This window comes from Cygnus olor, chromosome 25 (genome assembly GCF_009769625.2).
Source record: "Cygnus olor isolate bCygOlo1 chromosome 25, bCygOlo1.pri.v2, whole genome shotgun sequence".
NCBI classification, from domain to species: domain Eukaryota; kingdom Metazoa; phylum Chordata; class Aves; order Anseriformes; family Anatidae; genus Cygnus; species Cygnus olor.
The window spans coordinates 2,537,833-2,550,218 of record NC_049193.1 but is presented as its reverse complement, the minus strand read 5'-3'; positions in this window follow the sequence as shown (position 1 = coordinate 2,550,218).

Below are 12,386 nucleotides of genomic sequence, written 5' to 3'. Positions count from 1 at the left end.
GGCATCATGTTCAGGCTGTGCTTTCTATGGATCAGTAGGAGCCCAGGAAAGCATCAGCGGGAAGCTTTACTGCAGGCAGTCTTCAAAGCTACACGGGGGGGGTGCAAAAAATGACTTATTCCCCTTTTCCCTTGGCTGTTAAATTCTAATTCCTAATGTAAAGGAGAAGCTTCTGCTACTTCAGGAGAGCAAAGTGCTAATGAGAGCTTGCCCTGGGACAGGAATGGGCTGGCTTTACCACACAACCACTGCGCTAGCACTCTTGTGGCCCATCCCTTTTCTCCCTTCAGGTGTTGTTGCGAATCCTTAGCACCTGATCCTGAGCAATGCTTTCTGCCTCCTGCTCTGCCATGCCATGCAGAGTTTCTCTTGTTAACTTCAGCCAGCCTTCAGCTGCGTGGAGTAGGGATCACAGCTGTAGCACCAGGTGGGCTCATCAAAAACATTTCCCCTGGATCTTGTCCACTGAAGCACCTGGGATGGGGCAGAGCCCAAAGCCTCAGGCCCTGCAAGGTGTTTTGGGGCTCTGTTCCTGCCTCTTTCCTGCAACAAATGAGTCCAAGTGTTGTTGCTGTGTTGCCTCATCTTACTAGAGAAACTGTTAGCAAGCCATGGGGGGGCAGAAGCCGTCCAGGGCTTATTTTCTTACATATGGGAATGGCTTCATGGTTAAAATTCATGTATGTTAATTAGGTGTAGCTTTGTCTTGCATCCTTATCAGCCATGCTTATGTGGCGAGCAGCAGAGAGTAAGGAGCCTATTACTAATTCAGACCGTCCTTTATGTTTTGCTGCTAGGCAGCACGAAGTTATGCACTGCCAGAGCCCACTCAGGTTACATTAATGTTGCTGGAATAAATGTGTAATTGCTATTTGCTTCGTAGCTTTTGTCGAGGCTGCAGACTGAAGCAACGGGGAGAGGTTTGTGGACTGTAGGGGGTAATTAAGCATCAAAGTGAAAATATTGCTCAATAGTTGGGAGCTCTTTGCATTTGGCAATATCGAATTTTGACGGAGGATTCTTCTGCTTCGCAAAGGGAGTTTCTGGCCGTTAAGAGAACAAAGCAGCAGACTTCCCCCTGCAATATGGTGCAGCACATTTAGATCTAAAATGTTTGTGCAGTGCCTCTGATGCCTTTCTCCTCGCCGTACCAGGCGTTTTGCACGTAAGGAGGTGAGACCAAGCCATATTGTCACTTTTTTTTTTTTTCCTCCTTCTTGCTCAGAACTCTTTAACGTGTCAGAAGCCACCGCAGCTGCTGCTGCCCCGGGAAGCACCTGCGTGGCTGCTGCAGGCTGAGATGCTGGGGGGGTCCCTGTGCCACCAACGCCAGCTGGGTTTGTTTAGCCTGGAGAAGGCTAAAGCAGCAGGGGGTGGGGAATATAACTGAGAATCCCCTTCAATCCAGCTGCCAAATTGTGGCAGTTTGTACTCCAACTTCAGCGTGTGGGATGAGGGCAGGTTACTGCTTTTTCTACCTCTGCACAGCCTGGTTTGTAGACTTGGCACACAGGTTGGGTGGCTGTTTGCTGGGGACCACTCTTTGCGCTCCCGATAGGTTACAGGCAACAGCTTCTGCTCAAAAAGGAGGTGAAGGAGCCAAAAAGGAGGTGAAGGAGCGACTTGCTCTCCCTGCTACAATAGAGATTTTTAAATACTTCTACCAGCAGAGCCTTGCAGTCCCTGTGCATTGGAAATGAGCTGCTTTAAGGCTTGCTCTAAAAGAATATTGAAGTGGCAAATCCATTTACTGTATGGAGGAAGCAAAAGAAGGAGAAGCCCTCTGTTGGGATTTCCACAGCAGGCTCAGCTCTGGCTGGGCTTTATGGAGATCTCGCCCTTTCTTCCCTGCTTGGAGTTTTAAAGAAGGGGGAGCTCTTCGGCCTGCACTCCCTGCCTTGCAGTTTCATTTTGTCGTGATTTCTTGGAAAGGGGTTTTGATGCCAGAGCGTGTCTTTAATTTATTGGAATTGACTTATCTCTTCCCTAGGGCTGCAGCGCTGTCTGGCCAGGATCCTTCTCTGCACAGCCCCCATAGAGGAGCTAAAATTCAGGAGATTTCAGCAATTCAGAGAGTGCCTGAGCATTTCCTACGCTGGGGCTAGCGTGAGCTGACTCAAGGGCTGTGGGCTCTGGCAGGCACGCTGTGCTGGCACGGCCCAGCCTGCAAGGCTTGCTCATACTGCAGCTGCTTTCCAGATACATTTGATCCTTCTCTCCTACTCCTTGGTTCCTTGAGGCTAGATCTTACTGTACTTGCTTTCTGAGTTTTTTTCTGGCCGTAGGTACATCAGGAGGAGCATTGCTGCGTAGGGGCTGGAGGCATCCCAGCCCCAGACAGTGCCTCTTTGCCAGACCAGCTGCTGCTGCCCTGCGAATGGAGATGGGCAGGGATGTGACTGTGCCTTGAGATGTTTGGTTTTTTTCTGCACCACCTCTGTTCTGCACCAGACGGGCTTTTCTGTGGGTGCCTCGTATTCACAATTCTGTAAAGTTGCCCAGATTTCAGTACCTGACCTACTAATACTGCTGATGAGCAGCAATGACTGCACGCCGAGCTTTTTGCTGAACTAGTTTACTCTTAAAAACCCTCCCTCTGCATTAGGCCCCATACACAAAGGATTATTTCCTTGCAGATCTGAAGCCATTCATAAGAGAGCAGCTTATTCACGGATGCAATTAGAACACTTGTCTGACTCATTACTAGGGTTGATGGTAAATCAAAGAAATATTCAGTGTGTTCCTATAATTATTCTTGGTGATTTGTTGGATTGTTTTCCTCTTGGATCTGGTCTCGGTTTTCTTTTGCTGATATTCTGCATAAAAAAATCTTGCATAATCGCAAGGATCCAGCTTGGTGGAGAATGCCCACGGATTCATTCACCTGGCTCACAGGACAGGTGATGGGAGCTGAGGCCAAGCAGCGAAGGTCAGGGCTTTGTGTGTGCTCTCCTCGTGTTGTACTGGGTATTTGCTGCCTTTTCTTTGGAATTCAGCTCTGGTCCTGAGACTGCAAACGGGCTCTTCACGCTCTCCAGAGTTTGTGCAGCAATTCTTCCGTGCGAGTTGCCCAACACGCCTTGCTTAGCTTAAGATGTGTGGCAAGTATTTGGCTTGAAGTGGGATCTGTTGAAGAAGATGAGTCATTTGTTCGGGGCCTAGGTAATAGCTTGTCTGGAACAGGCAGGAAGAACAGGCACCTTCCAAGAAAAGACGTGAGAAGGGCTTTTCTCAGGATATTTCAGGTGAGGCCACAGTAGAAAACAGGCTCTGCTCTGCTGGGGTGGTGGAGGCAGCAGGAAACTGCTCTGCAGTGCGGAGGTGAGCTCATAAGACACCGTGCAGACGTTTTATTTATTTTCTATATACCTACACATCAGGCCTTTGCTCTGCAGAGTCATTCGCTTGTGAAGCACAGCAGTAAGATTTCCAAAGGTCAGGAAATGTTGATTTCTGCGGTGGCAGCCTGACTGTAACCTGTAAAAGCTGCCGGAGCAAAGGCAAGCTTTTTTCTCACTCGTGCAGATTTTTTTGTGTGTCTGATCCTGGGGCTGCTGCAAGGGAGCAGGCAAAATGCTCAGGGCAGCCTGACGGACACTGAGCCCCTCTCCCAGATCGATGGTCTGAGTTTAGAAGTGACTTCAGGAACGCAGAGAGGTGGCTGGTGCTGGCAGTCCTTCCAGGCACGTGTGTGAACACCTCTCTTCACCCGGTGCTGGGTAGCAGTAAGTTTGCTTTGCCTTTTGCTCAAGGCACAGTGACAGTCCTTCGGCCTCAGCTGATCCGACGCCGAGATCTGAGACAAGCAGCTTCAGTCTTGAACCAGAGCGTTACCAGCAGGTCACGGAGCAGAAGAGGGTGGAACAGCTGCTTTTTAGTTGTACACACTTTTCAGAGCCCGAACTCACCCTTGTCTCTGTAAGTTCCTCTCTATTTGAAAGGAATTTCTATTCAGGATGTGCCTACCAGCAGCTTACAAGCCTCAACTTAGGCTTGAAAAGCATCAATTCCTGTTTGCTTCTTTCTTTGATGTAAAGAGCACTTCTGCAAAGCAGTTCCTTGTTCTGCCGTGGAGCAGGACATAGCTCACTGGGCTCCGAGCCTTTAATGTTGAGAATGCAGGCACGATAGCAGTTGGCAAGCAACAGGTACTTATCTCCCCCAGCACACGAGGGAGGGCAGATTCTGCAGGCTGTGACTTACTCATGTGTTATGTGTTTGCTGCTGCTGCAGGATCTAATTCCAAAAAAAGCTTTCAGGAGATGACTTACTGCAAAGCTCGTTTTTTTGTTTTTTTTTTTTTTTTTTTCTTAGCAGAATACAAGGTCTTCTCCCCTAAAGCAGGATGCAGAGCTATCACACCTTTAAGGTGGTCAAATAGCAGCAGCCAGGCTCTCCCTTCTACACAGTTTGCTGCTATGCCTGCTGAACGACTCTAGCACTTAGCTCCTAGATGTGTAGGAAATCTGGGTGCAGTTCAAGGTAGGTGTTTGGCTTGACATAAACTTTTAATGTTAAGGTGACATGCAGCCTGCAGAGGAACAATTCCAATACTGAAGTCAAAAAGTTGTTGGATTTTTTAATTATTTTTTTTTTCTGCTACGCTGCAGTGCCTCTGTGTGAGGCTGGGAAGCTGGATGTGTCATGTTATGCAAGGTTTTGCTGAGCAGAAAACCCTCGAGGAATTGCGTGGTGAGCCGGAGGGAGAACAGCTATCAGTGTGTGGCTGCATCCTGCTAACAAATCCTGCTGCAATGAGGTTTGTACCCAGCTCAAAACGCCAGTGCAGCCCCAGGTGCTGGCAGTGCACCATGCTGTACTGCGCACACGTACACTTACTGCTTGAAGTTAGCTCCTTCGCACGGGACGGGATTGCCAAGAACATGAGCTGTATTACGGTCTGGCTTAGCTCTTCCAGCCTGGCCAGCCTGTGGGAGCCCGTTAGGTGGAGGGGTGCAGAACAGCAAGAAACCCTGAAGGAAGGCTGATCCTTCCCCCGAAGCTGGCAGAGCTGCTGCCGTGATGCTTTCAGGCGTTGAGCAGGCAGGATTGGACAAAGGGCAGACTGATCTGATGTGAATGCAGGGAATCAGGGCAGCTATTTATACTTCTCCTGTGGGGATGCTGGGTCAACCATTTCCCACGAGCTCTTAATTCCTTTGTTCATTTTCTCTTGTTCATAAGAACCTCTCCAGAAAGTTTTTAGGAGGTGTGTGGAGGCTTCCTCCTCTGCTTGTGCTGCCGCACACTTCTCACGTGGAGGACTTCTGAAAATCATCAGTAGTGAAGGAAAAGCCTCAGACCTGGTCAGGATCAGACACACACGAGTCAAAATCTTATTCTTTAGGGGAAAAGGAGTCAATGCCCAAAGCCTCACCATCAGCCCAGTACCGATGGACTGTCACTGTGGCTAGAACTGAGTGTGCATGGGGGAAATCTTCAGAGTTTTCCACAACCTGTTTCTCACCTGGTGCTTGTGGTTGTTTGTTGTGGCAGGGAGCTAAAGCCTTTCCTCGGAGGGCTGTGACATGCAGGGAACTCCAGAGGCTAGAGGTGTTCTTGTCCCTCTGTTCCGTGCAGCATCCTGGATGCTGGTCTGGAGGAATGAAGTCCTTATGTCCCATGCACCAAATCCTAGAGCCTATTACCGTGCTATTTTTCCTCACCAGGCTTTTATTTTAGTTTAACAGATGAAATAAACCTCTTTTTCCCCATCCCAGGAAGAAAACTCAGTCCTGATACCTTATAAAGGATCCAGACTTCAAACTGCTCAGTACAGAGCTCTGTACCTAGTCCTTGAGAGCTGCTGAGCACAGACATATTAAGGCTTCTTTTCTTTTCCGTGTGGACCCTGAATTACATGGAGGTCTGTGTGGTGCGTCCTGCAGTTAATACTGCTCTTGGGAGCTGACAGGGTGGGGGAAGGAAAGCTGAACTGTCTCTCCCCTTAGCCAGGCAACCAGACGTGCATCTGTGCAAGTGTGTGCTGGCAATACTAATCAAAGGGCTGCTGGCACAGCCCTGCCCAGCAAACCCTCTGGTGTATTGTAGCAGCCCATTACTTTGCTGATGGCCACGCAGCTTCCTAAAAGCTGCCGACCCCTTCTTGATCTTAATTTGACTCTGGCAACCGGACAGGGGCTGCGGTTTCTCTCCTGTCCCGGTCCCACAGCAAGTCCAATGCTTTCTGCTGCTGTAAACCAAAGCTGAGCAGCAGAGAAGCTGAGAACTTGTGGGAAAAGCATATGTGGGTGAGCAGATCTCATATAGGTGGTAAACTTCTTAAATATTTCAGTGCCATGCAGCAGGAGCCCCCCTTCAGCCTCAGCCGCCATCTCAAAGCACTACGACAGTCTGGTCTGTGTCCTGTCCCACTACCTAGATATTAAATACCTCGAAGAGGAGGAAATCTCACCTGTCTCTCACATTATCTTTCCTACCTGACCACCTCTGTGCCTCTCCTCCCTTCCTTTCCTCAGAGATAAATCAAAGGCCAAGAACGTCTTCATGCAGCACAGGCAGTGTCACGGGGCTTGGTTTGTGGAGCCTCCCCTGGCCAGGCCCTGGCGTGCTGTTACCTGCCAGAATAAGCAATTTTAATTACCTGCATTAATATTCAGACCATGAAGTCATCAGTATTTGTATTTATGCATTTATAGAAATGAAACAAGCTTCCCAGAGCACTGCTGCTGACAGCGCATTCCCCCAAGGCCCTTCCTGGGAGAACCATTTGCCATTTTGCATACATACATTTCAATTAATTACAATAGGCTGATTGATTAAATGAAATAGGATGATTAATTAAGTGACAGTTGTAGAAATCAGCTGGGGTCAGAGTAAACACATGGAAAAGACAAGTGGTTCGCTTGCAATTCGATTTTCACCTCAGAACAAGGGGTGTTAGATATAGGGGTTTTGAGCACTTCCTTGGATCTGTTTTTTTTGTTAAAACGAGTAAGAACCTCATAAATCTGTGAGCGGCAGATGCTGTTCAGTGAAAAGCAAAGCAGCAGCAGCGCCAGGAGCCCCGGTATCTTCTCCGTGCACTCCTCTTGGCCTCAGCTGCACACCCTGGCCTACGCAGTTCTTTCTCAGCTGATCTGTTAGCCACAGCCGTGAGAGGTTAATGGGTCTGCTCCGAGCTGGGAACAACGCTGGGTTCTTACATCAGCTCTTCCCATCCGTGCAAACACCCAAATTGCAGCCCCACGCTGTGACACCCAGGCTGCAGCGGTGCTCAGCCTGGTCCTGTGCGCTTCCGTTGGCAGCTGGCAGGCTGCCTTTCTCCCCGCTGCACCTCCTCTCCAAACCCTCCTCTTCCTCCCAGCACAGAATAGGTGAAACCGGTCCTGTGCTTACCATCTGATCCAGTAAGAGATGGAGAGCATTGCTGGGGAAGAGGCAGCATCGCCTAAAGAATATGCGCAGCCTAGCAGGGGCGTCTGAGGGGCTGACCTTTCTGTAAGATGTTTGTAAAAAAATCTCAGAAAAGCAACGCTCCACGCACTTGCAAACCTATCCTGGACTTGAGTCAAGTTCCTCCTGGAAAAGATCCTGTTCTCCAGCACGCCCAGAAGTGGGATTGCTCCAGGTTGCTTTCCTGCCCTCAGCCTTTTGGCCAGAACACCAGGGTTGCTGCAAGGAGCTAGCAAATACCAAACAGTGCCTGGGCCACGTGAGATGTGAGTGAAGCTGGTAAACCCCACCCGGGGAAGGCACAAAACCTCACAGGAGCCGAGCCTTCAGGTAAGGCTCCAAGTGCTGCCAGGATGCAAGAAACACAGAGTTGTTCCTACCTCTTACCTCTGTGAGGCTGTGTGCTGCGTTCAGAGGGCTTTGCACGAGGAGAAGATGACTTTGGGAGGGTGTTTGTGGAAGATTTCAGGGGACCAGATCACTGCATCGAAACTCAAAGGCAGAATTTGGTTATCCCTGTACCAGATGTCATCAACCAGCCCCATTGCAATGGCCGGTACTGACAATATGCAGTGGTGCTTGGTGCCCAGAGTCGACCTGAGTGTGGCAATGTGGTCGAGTCTGCACAGCCAAGGCCAGACCAAAGAGAACAGACACCCAGGAGGCTGCTTCGGAGGTGGAAGGAGTGGAAGAGTCCAGGTGAAGTGCCTGGAACCTGTGGATCTGATGTTTTCCATCTTCCAGAGGAGCTGGACCTCATTAGGTAAAAGGAGGCATTCCCAAGCCGATCAGAAATCTATGAGTATAGAAATATTCGCATTTCTTTTTCCATATCCCACTGGGAGCTTCCAGTGAATGTTACAAAACTCAACGCACAACTGTGCTCCTCTCCCTCTGCTCACCCAGCCACGGTGGCACCGAGGTTTCCACAAATTGATTTGACCTATTTACCAGCTGCATTCTTGTCTCTGGCTCCCTCCGTTGCTCAGGGGTAATAAACTCTTCTGCGGTTCCAGCTCCAAAGTGAAAATACCTCTCCAGCGTGGGAAAAACCGGCAACCACACAAAAACACCTTAGCAGGGAAGGATCCAAGCCCACTCAATGCAATCTGCCCTTCCCATCCTAACAGTGATCACGGCAGCAAGGCTAAAGCAAGAGCCCCTGTGCGTTCCTGTGGAAGGCAGCTGGCTTTTTTTTTCTCCATTCTCGGCATTTTCTGCCAGTGGACAGCACTGGCTGTCAGGGATGCAGGCAGCGAAAGCTGCCCCAGCATTCGAAGGGCACACAAAGTGAACTCGAAGAGCAGGAGCCCCAGCGATGCTTGTTTTTTTTTTTTTTTTTTCCAGGAGAGCCACCACCACAATGGAATCGAAACATTTTCCTTCCGAAAGAGAATTTGGCATTTGTAACAGAAATGTTAAATTGCTGCTGGCTAATTAGAGACCTTAACCCCAGAATTAAGTCCTGGGGTGGAGAGGTAAGAGCCCAGCTTGAGAAGCTGCATAATGAGCACGCATTAACAGCCAGGCACACAACTGGAGGAAGCAGAGGGCGGCATGAGAGTGTCTGATAATCTCACGGATAAATATATGGGTAGACACATTAATATGTAGGCAAACACTGCTCTGCTCAGTATACTCAGTAATTATCTCTGGGATCACCTAATCTATGTCAGAATTCTCTTTGATTTAGCTCAGTTCCAAGCTCCTGTATAAAAACAAGCAGCATGTTATTCCTGCTAGGTACTGGATCTGCTCTCACTTGTAAGGCACGGAAAACAGCATTTCCTGACCTTTTTGGTGGTTTGTAAGGATAAATTCCTGGTTTAGCGATAGTGGCAGGGGCCACAGGAGACCTGTGAATAAATTCTGCGATCTGGATGTGTTCAGCACGCTCCCCTTGCTCCAGCAGCTCCTGCGATGCTCCAGCGCTGTTTTTTGTGCCACCCCTTTAGTTAATGCTGACCAGTGGTGCAGAGGAGTACCTGCTGGCTTAATGGTGTCAGATACACTCATTAATTATCCCCCAACCGACTATAAGGCTGATTACAAAGACCTAGGATTTTAATTTCCTTAAAGCCTGCTTGGCGATGCTGGGAAGTGAAGAGTTCCTCGTGTAAACATTTAATGCGTTAAACCACTTCTGACAGCAATTACACAGCATCTCATACTTATATTCCTTCTTCAGGCAAAGACCAAGGTCAAATCAGTAATTAAAGCGTATCAAGGAGCCCGTACGAGTGGGATCCAGAGGGAGGCCTGCCCGCAGTTTTATTCTCTTGCATTTCCGGCAAGGCATGCTATCGACGTGTGCTATGCCTGGAAATTGCTAAGCAGGCTGCTCTGTTACAAACCAAAGAGAGAAAGCAAACAAATCACAGGAAAATAATCCTGAGTCCTTGATCTGTGACTTTTGCTGTTTGACCACTGCTGCATGTACCTCGCTGTGCTAATGAGCAGTCATAAATATTCCCCCTCGGAGTCAATAACATGTTTTCAGAAGCCTGCAGAGCAGTGCAGGAAGGGTGCCCTGAGCTCCCGCTTGCTCTGCGTTACATCAGCTTCTGGTACCTTCTCTGTGCAGTATCTCCAAAGCGGTGTTGCTTCTCCTTCAGCACGGAGCACTAATGCAATGGAGGAAAAGGCAGATGAGATGTCTTCAAGCAGGGTCAGCATTGCATTTCCATCATGGTTCTCCTGTAGAAGGCTCAGATAGGCTACAAATGGGGTTTTATGTCAGAGCAGTGGAAACAGGAATTAGCATATGCAAGAAAGAAGGCTTCAGATTTTCCCTTTCTCCTTCTTATGATCTCATTTTTAAATAGAAACAGTGGCAGCTAATACCTGACTGTATTAAACTGGGGCCAGGATAGTGACTTATTAGGATTTCAAATCAAAATATCTGGAGGAAATGATGTAGCAGGCTTTTCCCTGGCCCTTTGGACTCCCCAAACAAGATTTAGTAGGAAGCGAAAAATATTCTTCAGCATGGGATGCTGCGCTGTTGGTTTTCCTGAGATGAATTTTGCTAAAGTGCCATTATGAAATTGTGTCGTGAGGATTTTTTCAGACGTTCAAAGTAATTTGTAGATGGATATTGCTGCAGTTATTAAGACTTACTGTGATTTTAGTGGCATTCTGGTCATGGACTTGTGTGCTGCTAGAAAGCTCTTTAATGCCTAATAGCTTGTAGCAGTGCCTGCAATGAAAGACAGAGCGGGGTCATTGGGTTTTCCAGGGCTTGCAGGCTCAGTGATCAGAGCCTTTCCTAGCGAACAGCAGGGCTGTGCCCCCCTCTGCACCCTTCCACACTGTCCTGCTCCACCTGATATCGCTGCCAGGACTTTAACTGCCCATGAGCTTTCAATAACAGAACTGCGTGGAGTTTATCCACAGGGAAGTCTGGGGACGGGCACAACAGGATGCTCGGTTCGGGCTGGATCACAGCAGGCGCTCGCTGGGTGTTATTGGAAAGAGGTCAGCGAACTCGGTGAGCACGAATGAGCTATTTATTAAGCTATGGTCTGAGGAGCTGTGGGATTTACCTGATAGCTGCTGCTGAAGTCAGCAGGGACCAGGCTTTACCACATGATGCTGTCTTTGCATCCCGGTGCATCAAGCACAGAGCCAGCTATCCAGCACCCCTGTGTCACCTGCGGCTTGGGAGGACCAGTTCAGCATCCTTCCCATCCCCATCCCCATCCCGGGCTTGCAGACACTGATGGGGAATCCCCATCGATCCCCATGGGGTACTACGGATGGTCCACTGGCCAGGGGGGTGTTTCAAAGGATGCTGTAGGTGGGCAAAGCACCGAGATGACTGAGAGCTGGCTCCCAGGTGGGTTTTGCTCAGCAGATGAGCCTGTCTCAGGATGCTGCACTGATGGCACCAGCAGCAAATTAACTCCTGCTTCTGCAGCAGTGCCGTGTTGGCACTGTGGCTGCACAGAGGTTTCGGTGCTGGAGGGTTCGTGGGTGAGGATGCAGGTGGGTCTCCAGGGCAGAGAGTACGTGCCCGAGAGAAGGCAGCTCCCAGCCCCTTGTAAAGCAGCACATGCTGAGGAATGCTGAATTAGTGCTGAATTAGTGCTGAACTGCTTTGCAAGGCAGGGGGCCAGTGGCTGTTGGAAGAACGCACTGGTTTTTCAGCTGTCTTAGCTTAAGGCAACCTGGAGACTTTGCAGCTTTAAAAACTGAAAATGTTGAATTCAAAAGTGCGCTATTGTTCCAAAGCAGGCAGAATGCCTAACAGAGGTAGAGCAGCAATCATAAATGTTAAACACACCAAGCGGGAGGGATGAAGGCGCTGTTATTTTTATCTGGAGACCATACGGTTCCAAGGAAATAACGATAGTGTCCTTTTATAACAGATGTACAGGAATTGATGCAAATTCCACTTTTGCTGAGGCGTCGATAGCCCTTTGCCCTGCCACGATTGAAAAAATGGTACCACAGGTAACAAGAGCATGATTTGTCCTGGTTTTGTGATAACTGAACTAATAAATAAGCAAACTGACAGCAATACATGCACCCATTCTTATATGATCATCTGTTTGATTTCCTTTTCCCTTGGGTCCCCTGATTGTTAATTTTACAGGTTGTAGATCTCTAATAAAGTAGTACACCAGGAAGATGCTGTTAATGATTATTAAGGGGTTTATATATTTCTTTTCAATAATTTAAGTTCATCACGGTCAGCGTTATTACACTGAGTACCAGATTAATTAGTGAAGATGGGGTTGCAGTGACAGGAAATTGTCACTGTAACGTGTCATCCTGCCTTGGAGGTGCCCATTAATTAACACTTAAAACACAATTTGGAATCCTAATCGAGTTTTAACCGAGCTCCTGCCATCCTCACGTGTCCTGACTAATGCCCCTTGTCACTGAGGCTGCTGAGGGGCTGCCACAGGGGGAGCACCGGGGGCACAGGTGGGGAGCGAACCCGAGCTGGTGGGCGTTGAACTTCA